We start from the raw sequence: 14,512 nt of genomic DNA, 5'->3' as shown, positions 1-14,512 counted from the left end.
TTATTATTATTATTATTATTATTATTATAATCATGAGTATTATGGTTCATTCTCTGAGGACACAGAAAGAGCAAGAAGCTACCAAGGAAGTTGGATATTTACTACAATGTTCTGTTCCACACATTCAAATTTTCAACATATACAAAAAACAAGGGCATCAACTGCTCTGAGTCCAGGAAGAAGAGAAGAAGGCTGGACAAGGACCAGGCAGAGTTGGGTAGACTGTCATGGGCCTGATCTCAGACTCAGAGACTACTGCTCTCCTACTGTGCACATTCCCCTTCAGATCACATTAGAAACTAAACAAAGTGACAGTCAGGAGGACACAAATCTACTTTTTCTACCTCAGTTCCCACTTTTTATCTATCCCTCCCTCTCCCTCAAAACACACATCTATTGTATAATACAGCTGCTGCCATAGCCTTTAGGAAGGGCTTCTGTAGGAATTATGACTCCATCTTTGTGAAACTATTCTTACTTCCTGTATTCCTTTAAGTGTATCTCATTAACAACTCTCAAATCTCTCTTCTTCCCTCATCCCACCTTTTCCTTCTTCCCTTCCTTCCATCCTTCTTCTCTTCTTAACATTTCCTGTAGTTCCCCATTACAAGCATAATTCTATTTGTAGAAAAGTATAAATAAGAAGGCAAAAGTTGTCATTTTGCCATCCAGAGATTATGGCTTAAGGTTTGAAAGCATCTCCCTTTACTCTTGTGCATTGTGTGTATGCTACAAAATTAGGACAGTACCATACATACACTTTTATATCTTGTTTATTTCACTTCTGAATATCAGTTAGTAGGTCAGTATTTCTACTTCTCCTTTCATCTTAGAAGTATCTCAACATGTAACTTTACCTAATCTTTTTTTTAAAAAACTTTTTAGTGAAGTCCTTCTCTCTTCCTAGCCATACTGTGTTAAACCAAGCATACTTCCTGTGCCCCATTGCCATAAGAAATCTCCTAACTGTTCTAACCTCAAGTTCTCTCTTCACATCTGACATGTGAAAATTTTAAAATGCAAACCTAACCCTGTCTTCCTCTGGCTTGATCCTTCTATGTCTACCTATACCCCATTCTCTTCAGGGCGTAGTTTATTCTCTTGACCCTCAGAAAAATTTTTCTCTAGTTGGTCCTGTCTGACCTTACCAGACTCCTCTCTGATCTGACTCTTCTCCCACTCTCAACTTTAGTCTTTCAAATTCTGTTTTTAAATTTTTATTTAATTTATTTATTTTTGCAGTATTAGGGTTTGAATTCAGGGCCTCATGCTTGCTGCTCAGGTACTCTACCATTTGTGCCTGTCTGCCAGCCCTTTTCTGTATTGGGTGTTTTTGAAATCAGGTCTTGCTTTTTTCCCTGGCTAGTCTTGACTGTCAATCTTCCTAATCTCTGCCTCCCAAGTAGCATGGATTACAGGCGTGAGCCACTGGCACAGGGCCTATTTTTTCAAATTCTTAGGTCTCTGAGTCTTCACTTGTACTATGCCCTCTGTGTGAAATATGCTTTCCCTTCTTGGCATGCTACAACCCATGCAACCTTTAACATTAAGGATCACTGCATGGACGCTTCCTGAAAGTTCATTAAGATATCAAGGTCTGCTCTCCCCAGTCTGGGAACCCACTGGTAGCCTACTGTATCTACTCTTGAGTGACTTGTTAAGTTTTTGCCCTTTAACCACAGGAGCTGAATATGAATCCCAAGCACCTCACACATAGGGAACACTCTAGAACAATCTGCTGAATAGAGTTAGTTTTACACAATCCTTCTGGCTCTCCAGCCAAGGGTCCTTGTGTCAGAGACCAACTTCCTTCTGTTGGCTTTGTTCTAACCTCAGCATGCCTGACTGATGACTCACTAATTCCTGAACAATGTCATTAATTGTCACAGCTATGAAGCTCTGTCCACTTGTGGACTTTCCCAAGGACTTCAGAATCTCCCTTTAAAATCCCTTTTCCTAAGCATTTCCAACACAGATGCCCCCAGGAAAAAAAAAGAGTAATAAAACATTGTCATCCTGAACACAAGTCAGAATGTTTCCCACAAGAATTTTGCTTTAAGGAGCTGCAAAAGAGGGACTCAGATGAGATTTACTTACAAACTTCATGAGATAAAACTTAACATGAAAATTTTAGTGGAGCAGTAATTTGACTGGTTTTGGTGAATATTCAGAAAGACAGACAGAAAATGTGACTAATTCAAAATACCACTTTAGTGACAAGGAAAGAAAAATCACTTTAGACTTAACTAATGAAAGCTTTACATAAAATCATTGGGGTTGTGTAAGTCTGATTCACCATTTTGGCCATGAAACATAATCTTCTTAGGTCTGTCACTGTTATTAGTTACTGGTTCCACGGTTACTAACATAAGTGTGAACATTTTAATGCAATGTGCCATCGGGTAGATCAGAACCCCATCATAGTCATGTGAATGTACCATAGAGCTAAATAACCTCTTGCAAGTGCAGCTTGTCAAAGACTTGGGAGGGGCCCTAGAAATGTGTTCATATGCTTTTATAAAATTCGCTGAAGTCATATGTTTTTAATCAAATTGTTTAGGACTGCTTTTTTTGCCCTCTTTCTCTCTCAACTCCCACTTCCCTCTTTATACTTCTCCTTGTGTTAGAGGATGTTGTGGTAGCTATAAGCATTTCTTTGAGTTCTGGCTAAGGGGAAGTTGAGTTGAGGATAGTCAAATTGAGGTTTAGTTTAGTGACATGTATCGTACTGGGTCACATCACATGAGTGGTTGTTTTTACTAGCCATCCAGGAGTGTGACTACCTTCTAGGAATTTCAGATTTGTTTACTGCACTTTCTGATGTAGAAGTCAGAATGGGTCCTGAGGGTAAAATGTTAAATATTACTCCATGACCCAGAATATTAGAAGCAGTAGAAATCACTTAGCCCATCATTCACTAAATTCCAGTAAAAATTTATATAGCATGTTCACTCTTGCTATATTTAGTGCATGTTATTTTACTAAATACTTTTCTTTAGGTTGGATCTGAATAAAATTTATCTTTAAATGAAATTTTAAAAAAGAGTATGTCCCAAGGTAGACACACAAAAATGACACAGGTATGGGAGAGACAAGGTTGAAATACATGGAGCTAGAAGCTAGTCCAGGAAAATTCTTCCAAGCATCTGTCTGAAAAGTTATGAGCAGACGGTTAAGTTTACACCAATCCTAGACAAAATAAATCCCTTTTCTTCTAGAAATAGACTCAGTAATGCTGGGTCTTTTAGCTACAAATGTTTCATTTCCCCTATTTGATTGGAGTAATTACATTTGGTTGGAATTTGATCATGTCACATAGAATCTATTAGAATGCCTGTGTTTGTAGAGCACAGTCCTGTGGTGCCATGACAGAAGCAAATCGGTATGTGAAGTTGCATGCTTCATACGTCCAGCTGTTAATGATAGCTAATGTTTTCATTGAGGAAATGTAATTTGACTTACTAATTTCAATTTACATCATTAAAGCAATGCTGGAGTTTGAACTCAGTACCTTGTGCTCTCTGCCCCCCAGCCCTTTTTGCTTTAATTTTTCAAATAGTTTCTCACTTTTGCTTAGGGCAGGACTCTGACTGCAATCCTCCTACTTCTGCCTCTTGTATAGCTGGGATTACAGATGTGAACTACCACATATGGTTTGTTCTTTGAGATGGTATCTTACTAACTTTTTGCTGGTCTGGCTTTGAACTGCTATCTTCTCATCTCTACTTCCCTAGTAGCTGAGATTACAGCCATAAACCACTATGCCCTACCAGACCATTTTTTAAAACCACAGATTAACAAAGGCTGAAAAGTAATGCTGTTGGAGGAGCAAAGAAACTTTGGAAAACTCTGCTCTCTGAAATAAAAGGAAAATACTCTCCATTAGCAGCTGGTGGATTCCTGACTTCCATCCTGTTCCATGTGTATACATTTTTTGCACCATATTCACCCTCTAACCTCTTTCCCTATTACCTTCTCCTCTGACTGATACCAACACCTCATCCCCTGTATGACCTATTCTGCCTTCCTGTTCTCTGATTTTGTAGAAGAACAAAGAAAGAAGATAAAAAGGAAAACATGACATTTTTGCTTGTTTGAGATATAGTTAGCTACACGAGGAATTTCCTTGTGATATTTCCATGTATCTATGTATTATAACCCCACTTGGTTTATCTCCTCTAATTTTCTTCATTCTCCCTTAGTCCCTTTCTTATGGTGGTTTCAGCCGGTTTAAGATTTCAATATGTTTCATGTATACATTGCTCCATTACAATCAGATCTATCTTCAGTAGAGTGACATTTGTCCCTTCACATGGAGTCAGAGGGCAGCATGGCCTTTCACAGTATTCAAGGGCAGGGTCTATGAAAGTTGTTGTGCCTGGATCTGTGTAAACTTGCTGATCTCTCTGTGTCCATGTCCTTATTCACAACTCCAGAACCATAGAAGAAATTCAGAAAAGAGGGATAAGGGCTAATTAGTATACATTTCTACTTAGCCTAGTGTCTAGCACAAAATATATATACTAAATTAAGGATTGCAATGTGCCAAAGAAATTCAATTATATTTTTCATATAAAATCATAATTCTTGCTAGACTTAAATCTATTTAAAGTGCCATTCAAAACTCAATTTCAAATCTGTTAATGTGGTTTCTATTGTAATCTCTCATACATGAAAATAATTGGGGTCACCAAAATGTAGTTTTGTAAAAAGGTGAAATTTGAAGAACACTTTGAAAATGTCTTCTCCAAACCACTCCTATCCCACCCCCCAAAATTGCCTTCAATTACTTGTTTCAAAGAAATTGCATTTCAATAAGCACTTAATGTGATAACACCATTTAGTGCCAAGGACAACTGACTGGTCAACTGAAAGAGCCCAGGAGTAAATCGTAATGTTCTGATGCAGGATCCCAGTTGCCCATGGTTTAGGATAACATATCAGAGTTCAAGTTATCTCATCTATAAAGGGCTACTAAACCTCCCTTGTGGGACTGTGAGAGTCAAACGAATGTGCACATCAGAGAAGTCAGGAGACTGCCTGGCCCAGAACAGGTACTCAACATATATTTTAATTCTCACTCTTTTGGCAGTTTTGCCTAGCAATTGTTCTTCATCATGATTCTGCAGTCTGAAGAAAATATTGATAATTTCTCACATTTACAAAACAATTTGGAACTTTCATAATCACCTATTACTGGTAATGGAGATAGTAATCGGCTCACATGAGGTCACACAGATAGCCACTAACAAAACAGAGCCAGTGGACCCACTCTCCAGACTGTAAGTCCAGCAGGTATTCATTCTCCACTCCTTCCCATGTAGCCTCTTGCACAGCTTCTAGGATGTATAGCCACAATAAGCATTTTTTTTGGGGGGGAAAGGGATAGTATGCTAGGTCCATGAATTATTACTTTAGCATAGACTATTTCAACAGAAGAGCTTAAGGCAAAATTTAAAGTGAAAAGAGGAAATTAGGAAATCATTTCTGCTTTTGTGCCCTGCTCCTTATTTCTCAAAACAGGTCTTCAAGTTCTGGTTACTCACTCAAGGGATTGCTTAAGGCATCTTGCTTATCTAGAATTCTGTGAAGCATCAAGTCCCAAAGGAGATAAACCACAAGGGACATCCAGTCCTAGGCATGCACAAGAGTGTAGAAAAAAAAATCAGAACATCACAGAAAATAAAATATGTGTTTACTTAGTGTATTAGTCTGTTTTTGTTGCTAAAATGAAATATCTAATGGTGGGTACTTTATAAGAAAAGACTACTTTTAATCTCACAGTTTTGGAGGCTGAAAGTTCAAACAGCATGGTACCACCTCTGGCAACAACCCCTGGCTACATCACCTCATGAAGGGCGGCATAAGGGTGGGAGTGTGTGAAAGACAGAAGGAGAGCACATGGTGAGACAGCAGGTCAGAGGGAGCCTGTTAACTCTTTCTGAGGGCATACCCATAATGACCTAAAGATCTTCCACTGGGCCCCATCTCTAAAAGATCCTATAGCCTCCCAGCACTACCACAATGGGGCTCAAGCTTCCAACACATAAATCCTTGGGAGGATTCATTCAGTCTATATCCAAACCACAGAACCAAGTCTGTAGAACAGCATACAGCCAGATATTTCCCGGGTAAACATCTCCCTTCGTGGTATAGAAGTAAAGGTCTTAAATATACCCAAATAGGATATTATAAGCAGTATCTTTCTTGTTCTTATATTCTATTCTCTAGTAGAATGTGATAAGGAAAAGCTAAGTTTTTTTTTAAATTATAAGTGATTTATTAAACTCATTTACACGTTTTCATGTACATACATAAAAATATGCATGAATCTATACATAAATCATCATATATACACAGAAACTGCTAGTTTTTTTTATTTTATTGTTTTTACAATTACTTACATGTATATACATTGTTTGTGCCACCTCCCCCCTCATCGTCCCCATCCCCTGCTTGCTTCTGGGCAGAACCTGTTCTGGCCAATTTTGTTGAAGAGAAAACATAGGAGACAATAAGAAAGACACAGCGTTTTTGCTAGTTTGAGATAAAAATAGCTACACAGAGAGATTCCTAGTGTTGCTTCCATGCACATGTGTATTGCAACCCGTATTGGTTCATCTCTGCCAGACCTCTTCACTACTCCTTAGTTCCCTTCCCATAGTGGCCTCTGCCAGTTTAAAATTACTATATTGGCTCCACTACAGTGAGCACATCAACCACATTCAAGGTTTAGGTTTCCTTTCCTTTCCCTATTTCTCTCAGGCATGTTCTCCCCTTAGTGTGTGACCCTTGTCCAATAATATTATTGCATTCGTTTTAGAACTATAATCCACATATGAGGGAGAACATGCAATTTTTGGCCTTCTGAGCCTGGCTAACTTCACTTAAGATGATGTTCTCTAGTTCCATACATTTACTTGTGAATGACAAAATTTCATTCTTCTTTGTGGCTGAGTAAAAGTCTATTGTGTATAAATACCACATTTTCTTGATCCATTTGTAGGTTGTGCAGCATCTTGGCTGTTTCCATAGCTTGGCAACTGTAAAGAGTGAGGCAGTAAACATGAGTGTGCAGATGGGAAAAGCTAAGTGTATTAGATTTACTTGACAAGGTTCTGAAAGAGTCTTGATGTTTGGGAAGAAATGAAGGAACTAGGCTTAAAAGGTTTAAGATCACCCTGTCAAGAAGGAACTTACTGGAATTGGGCAAAGTCACTGACACAATAGTTTAGGATTGGTGGGAAGATAAGTGAGTGCTGTGACAGGAATCCTGACAACCAACTGAGGTGTCAGTCAGATGAGAAAATTGATGGTCTGGACACACTATGTAAGAATTTCTGAAAGCATATAGTGAAGGTCTCCATTGAATTAGTTTTATTTCTCTGTAAGAATTTTCCAAAAACAAACTGCTGGCACAAATAGTCTTGGTTCTCAAAAGACAGCTTCAGAAAGTGGAGTGAGCTTTTTCCTTACTCCCTTGTTATTACTGAACCTAACTAGGGCTAACTGGGCAGTGACAGGAGATGCAAAAAGGACACAGGATAGACAGACAGACAGAAAGAGGGATCAGGTGTGTTGGGTGCTCAGGTGGAGATGCACAACCCTCATTGTTTCTTTTCTCTATTATTCTCTTCATTTACTCTGCTCTTATCTCTATCTTTATTTTTTAAGGCCTTACTCTTTACTATTCTTTGAAACCTTTCTTCTAAAGTCGTCTTTTAAACCTTGCTTTCCTAGTCTTTAAAACTTCTCTCCTTAGACTTGCTCTGTCCCATGTTTTCTTTTAGCTTTTCTTTAGCATAATCTCTCTTAAAGTCTTTGCCCCCAGACTTGCACTGTCTCATGCTCTCTCTCTTTTTTTTTATTTATTTTATTCATATGTGCATACAATGTTTGGGTCATTTCTCCCCCCTTCCCCCCGCCCCCTCCTTCTCCCCCGTTACCCCCTTGCTACCAGGCAGAAACTATTTTGCCCATGCTCTCTTTAGCTGTCTTAAAGTCTCTCGGTGCTCAGACTTGCAAAGAACAACAGCTGTGCTTAAAAACTGCATATGCATAACTCTTAAAGTCCAGGTCCTTAGACTTGCACTGTCCCATGTTCTCTTTAGCTTTTCTTTAGCTTAGCTTTTCTAAAGCCTATGTATAAACTTCTCCATGCAGACTTGCACTGTCCCATATTCTCTCTTTAGTTTTTTTAAAGTTTTGGCCCTCAGACTTGCTAGCAAGTCCCCTTTAGCAATTCCCCTTCAGCAATTCATTTTCCCCCTTCAGCAATCTCCCTCCAGCACTTTCCCTTCAGCAATTCATTTTCCCTTCCAAATCCTCCCACATCAAAAAGTCAAAAGCCAAAAGCCTCAAGCAAAAACCCCAAAGCAAAAGCCAAAAGCAAAAGACTCGTGTCCTCCTCCAGTAAGTCTTTTATATCCAGTGATAAACAGGGTGGAGCAGGAGTCCTTAGAGAGGGGCATGACATTGTGACAAGAGAAATCTGCACTCCTGCTTTGCTGAACATAAACAATTTAGGAGAAGCAGCTGTTCTGCATTTTTCTCTTTGTGGCCAGGGCTGTGCCAATCTCAGCTTACAGATAAACATCTTAGGAAAAGCAGCTGAGCTGCATCTTGCCTTGCTCATGTCCAGTTCTTAGAGGCTTCTCATAATCCACTCTCCACAAGGAAGTAGAGAATTTGTCTATAATCTCAACTCCTAGAACAGTGCATAGCATAATATACATACTGCCTAGTTATTTCAAACCCCACAATTACATCCACAAATAGCCTCAGTTATCCAGATGCTGGGATATGTGTTTCACTGGAATTGTGAACAGATGGCTGGAGCAATGCTGTTTCCTTCCAACCAACTCTAAAGTATACCCTCTTTCCCCATTCTCTGAGGAATGGTTAAGCCACCTGCAAATATACACGTTACTGTTAGGAACTATAAGCTTTTCTTGCAGCTTAAAGAAAAACAGTGTGTTCTGGGATTGGGGCTGATTGAGAGAGCTGGTCACTAAGAATTCCCACTTTGAGCCTATGCACAGTATTTGGAGGACAGTAGAATGCCTCCCCAGCTATAAGACATGTGGTATGGGATGCCCAGAGTTATGACCCCAGGGGTGGAAATCCTTCATCTTGTAATATTTTATTGAGAGAGAGAGAGAAAGCAAGAAAGCTACTCACTTATCTGTCCAGTGAGAACAAACTTCTAAGAATCTTTGTTGTGTGTATTGCTTATACTCTCTCGTCAACAAAATTAGAGATAAGGGCAAAATAGTTTCTGCTGGGTATTGAGGGGTGGGGGGAGAGGAAGGGAGGGGGTGGGGGCAGGGGGGGAGAAATGACCCCCCTGCACATATGAATAATAAAACAATAAAAAAAAGAATCTTTGTTGTATAATAGTTGACTGAATGGTAAAATAAGGGAAAGAATTCAGTGAGAAAGAGAGAAACTAGCCAAGGAGGAAAAAGATGTCTAAGGGATCCCAGTCAGAGGAAGGAACTAGGGGATCAGATTCATACAGATGATGTTCATGTAGAATTAGGCTCAGCAGTGTGTTGGTCAACCAGTACTCAAGAAACAGGTAAAACAAAAAGCCCAGATTTATAACGTTTGCCGATTTCCATGATGTGAACATTCCTTATATGGCCAAATTCTTACTATCAAGAGTTAATAAGTGGCCAAAAAAAGTTCCCATAATTTAGCAATCAGCTCCTGTGGGGCCTTATGAGCCAGCTTGAGCAGAGAAATGACAGCAGATGTTGAGAAGCTCTCACTGGCCAAGAATGAGCTCCCACAGGACCCTTGGGATGACGATTCTCTATTACAGAATACTAAAGGTTTTCGTTTTTCTTTCTGTTTTTTTTTTTTAAATAAAGACATCATCACTATATTTTACTTTATGGAGTTGGTATTCATATCCTCTTAGTCAAGAGGAATTTTTCAAGTGGGAGCTTGGATAAAGTGGTCACCTGTCAAGTGGCAGCCATCTCTGTTCCTAGGTTTACATACCATACTATTCCTTCAGGGAACTCTGGCCACTCTGAGATGGAGTAAACCATGAAATGGCCACCTGTACTGACCCTGCCCTTGGGCGTGGCTTACTCCCAGCCTTGGCCCCTCTGTGAAATGAATGTTCCTTGACTCTACCTTGAAGGGATATTGGAAGCTAGACTCTAAAATAAGCTGATATCATTCATACTCCAGGCCAAAAGAAAACCAAGAAACATCTTGAGCTAAATAACTTTAGAGAATTATTTTCCATGTGGTATTTGCATAAATTTGACATGGGCCTGACTTTCAATATAAGGAAGAGAATGGTTTGTGTATGTTGGCATTTTGTCACTTTTTAAAGCCAAGGTCAGGCCATTTCTTCTCTTGCTTCATCTCTGTTCCTTTTAGTGGATTGAAAAGGCACATCCAGGTCTGCAAATGATTACATTCAATATTGTATGTGCAGCCTGAATTGCGCACCAAAACATCATTTGGCAAATATTTCAGTTTGTCGAGTCATAAACCTGACAAGCATTTTCTGAGTCAGTGCATATGAGAAAGACGTGGAAGCCAACAGCACAGGACAGCACTTGTCATGATGATATGATTCTACAGCCTCATTCTAGTATCCTTTCTACTCAACCCAATGGCATTGGTTCCTGTAAATTCAGTGTAAATCTCAGACCCTCAGAATCATATCCCAAAACACATGACTAACAGACTTTACGTTCTGCTTTCTCCTGCCTCGGGAAAGGAAATGACAGTAGTTGTTAGTCTAGTAATTCATGAGCAGTTTGATGCCTGTTACAAGTGCAAATTGAGAACTGCATTTCCTGTTGTTGAAATTCTAGTGTCTTAGAGCACTTCCATAAGCTAAAGGATTTAACTATCAAATGAAAAAGACTTTCTTAAAACCAGACCAAGTTAACTGTTTTAGAACAAATGAGTATAATGCATTAGGTTCTTAAACCACAAAAAAAATGGCTTTCTCCTTTTATAGAAGTTTTTAAGAATTCTTTGAGGAACCACTATTTGAGAGACAATAATTATTTGGTTTTCTCTAATAATGCCATATTGTACAATGTCATCAAGCACTGATTATAGTTAAAGTAACATTTTATTTATTGGCCATGAAATTATACCTGAAAGACAAAATGCACGTCGCCCTGAGTGAGATCTTAAGCATTGAAACATCTTATCAAAAACTCCATTTCAAGGTAGGTAATAATATTCCTGTTTTACAGTTGAGAAAGGAGCACTCTCAGAATCTGTAGGGAACTCCTCATGCCCACACAACATGTAAGAGCAAATTACCTGGCTCCCAACTTTTTGATTTTCGTTCCATATTGCTACAAATACAGACAAATGACATGTAACTAATTGCTTCACAGAACTACCAACAGGAGAGCTTAGTTTTGAAAAGAAGAATCAGGATTTGGTATTGGTCAAGAGAAGAACAAATCTGAAGAAAGGATCACATTGAGTCTGAATGATCAATGCATTATGAGAGAACTTCTTATTCTGTACACATGCAAGGGGTGGGGCAGAGATACATTACAGAACGGATAATCCCTTCTCAAAGAGGTTTACCCATTTTTGAGCTTTCTCCCCTATATTTTGCCATCAATGCCATAAGAATTATTTTGTTAAAATACAAATCCAACATTAGTCACCTGCATACACACATTCAAAATTTCTCTTCGGTCCACCATGTAAGATTCAGACATCTTAATATGCATGTGCCTTGACTTCCTAATCTGTGAAATCAATATAAGTTAATTATCTAGCTCTTGGATTACTATAAGGAAATACTATTTACACACATGCATGCTTGCACATTCTCAGCCATATTTTAAATTTGAAAAAGTACTTTATTAAATGCTATGATTATTAATACTTATAATTATCATATTATTATTGTTATGTTGTGCTATCATAGATAGTCTGATGGGTCAAATAAGACATTTATCACAAACATTGTGGCAAAAATAAGTAAAGAATGTTGAAATTGAAATGCAAGTATTTCAACTGATTTTTTTTGGAAAAAATTAACACACAAGGAAGTGGCGTGCAGTGGTAAGGCATGATGATTTTACTTTTTTTCTTTATTTTCCTTTTGTGTCTCCCACAAGCAACATTCTTAGTTGGACACAATAATTAGTAGGTACGAGCCAACTGAGAAAAAGATCAGCACAAATTTTGCTAAGTCTACCAATGCTAGTGCCTGGGTTAATCTTTTAACGCTGCTGAGAATGATGTCAAGTTGCTGTCCTTATCAGCAACAGCATCAGAGGCAGGCATGCCTGCCGGGAAAAGCCCAGGTTGCACACCAGTTTACTGTAGTTGTCCACTGTGCAAACCTTCAGGGAGTGATGAAATTTAAAAGAAATGTGCTTCAGCTTTTTTGTTCCTGATGAAATTCTCAGTAAAGTCTACAAATTAGAAAGTTGGTGTATTGTCAGAGCCTTGATTAATGTAACAAAACCATTAAAGGGACATTGTTGCTCCCAGAAGCTTTTCCAACATCTTCTGCAGTAATTATTTAGCTTTAGAGAGTTGCTCATTTGTGTAAGACACAAAAATATCAAAAAATAATATCAAAGCTAGCAATATGTGACCCATTGTGATATATCTATCTTATGTATTTTGTTCCGTTATATTTTAAAGACTGGTTAAACCCCACAAAATTGATTGGGTCATGAATTACGAAGTATTGCTTTAGTCTTTTGATGACAGAGCCAAGGTTTGTCTGTCTGTATCAGACGCTATGTTCTTAATCATGCCTTTCAAGATACCTTGAGGGCCAGTAAGAAGTAAGATACTTAGAGCAGCTAGAGCCTTTATGTGCCTTTTCCACCATGTGCCTTCAACACCATGACCTAGTGTTGGGAGTCTCTGAGAACTTCATGGGGTAAAGCATGGTGTGTTGCAATGGCACAGTCAGGAGGCAAGTGTCTTAGCCTATTTTCCGTCACTATAGTAGAATGCCACAGACTGAGTATTTTACAAGAAAAGAAAAGAAAGGAAATTTACCACTTACATTTCCAGATGCTGGGAAGTTCAAGAGTATGGTGCTAGCATCTGATGAAGGACTTCCTGATGTACCATAATGTGATGATGAGCCAGTCTGAAAAAACTGGCCCAACTCATCCTTTCATCGGGAACCCACACCTGCTATAGTCAATAATCCACTTCCAAGGAAACAGCATTGATCCATTCATGATGGTGGGGGTTTCCATGATCTAATCACCTCTTAAAGACCTCACCTCTCAACACTGTTAAATTTTAGCATGAGCAATTGAACTTTAGCATGAGCTTGAAAGGAAACATTTGAAGTCACAGTAGAGGGTCTGTAGGCTGTTGGGACCCTGGGGGTGACTAGTTTTCATCTATATATTTCTGTGTGCTCCCAGTATAAACTGGATAATTTTTTTTAAAAAACAATGCCTTGTTATGTAGAAAGTCTCAACTCCAAAACACTCTAAAATCCACTCCATATACTTAATTAAGCTTCCTTGACCTAGCCTTTTCTTCTTCTAGAAAGACTGGCTTTAAGCCAATGGATTCCTGAGTCAGAGAGTCTTGGATATGGATTTAACTCCACTTGTAAGACTCCCGTTTCCTTCTGCATAAAGTAATAATATTGGTATTAAGCTCCTAATGATTCTTGACATGATTTGAAGATTTGAATGACATTGTAAAAAGTGCAGGTGGTACATCGATCAAGAATTGGAATTTAATAAGCAATATTCCTTATCATTCTTTCCCTTGGTACTTCGCCTCCAGAGCACAATTCCTGAACTAATGGTCAACCTACTAAGAAATCACAGGCAAGCAAGAATTTTTCTTCATCAGGACCACAACTCAAAGCTGGGATGCTACAGACAGTAAACAAAAATTTAGCCCAATGTATATAAATGCATTTCACACTAAACTAAATAACAAACACTGAAAAACTGTTTGCAATTCCCTGAACTATGAAAAATAGCAGGTAAATGAGAAACTGTCTTACCTCTTTCTTCAGTGGAAAAGAAAAAGAAATAAACACAATAGAGAACCAGGTCAATTATTTATTACTTCACCAGGTCAGATGCAATAGTGATTGATTATACCATTGCTCAGTTTTGAATGTGTGGCAGCGAAACTTGGAAGCAAAGGAGTCACCAAGCAGAAACAGTTAAGACAAACAAGACTTATTACCAACATGCTGGCTTGACCATATCCCAACCCCCCTCAGATTTGCTCTAAAATCTGTTGTAATTATTTGTTTAACTTTTTAATCTGCTCTTCTAGAGGAGAAAATGTTCTGCCCCTAGTTTATCTAACACTAGGAAAATGCTAACTCATAGTAGAAGCTAAAAAATGTTTATAAATGTCACTCACCTGGAGGAAAGCAATATAGTTAATGACAAGGACTTTTTTATTGCTTAAATAAGAAACATAACTATAATTATTTAAAGGAGTAATGCTAATAATGGTTTTTATCTCTCATAAAGCAGTTTATAGATATCATACTCAATCA

At 38.4% G+C, this 14,512-nt stretch overlaps 1 long non-coding RNA gene across 1 annotated transcript in view; it reads right to left on the bottom strand.

The window, feature by feature from the left end:
* LOC141410952 (uncharacterized) overlaps positions 1 to 14,001 on the bottom strand; it is a 96,893-nt gene extending 82,892 nt beyond the window's left edge. Inside the window, exon 1 of the long non-coding RNA XR_012435768.1 lies at positions 13,031 to 14,001. This is a non-coding gene — a long non-coding RNA (uncharacterized lncRNA). The remainder of the gene's footprint in view (positions 1 to 13,030) is intronic.
* Between the last annotated feature and the right edge of the window lie 511 nt (positions 14,002 to 14,512).

Source organism: Castor canadensis, chromosome 9 (assembly GCF_047511655.1).
Source record: "Castor canadensis chromosome 9, mCasCan1.hap1v2, whole genome shotgun sequence".
In the NCBI taxonomy this organism is placed as follows: Eukaryota; Metazoa; Chordata; class Mammalia; order Rodentia; family Castoridae; genus Castor; species Castor canadensis.
Note: the sequence above shows the minus strand (reverse complement) of the source record. Positions and strands in the feature narration are given on the sequence as shown.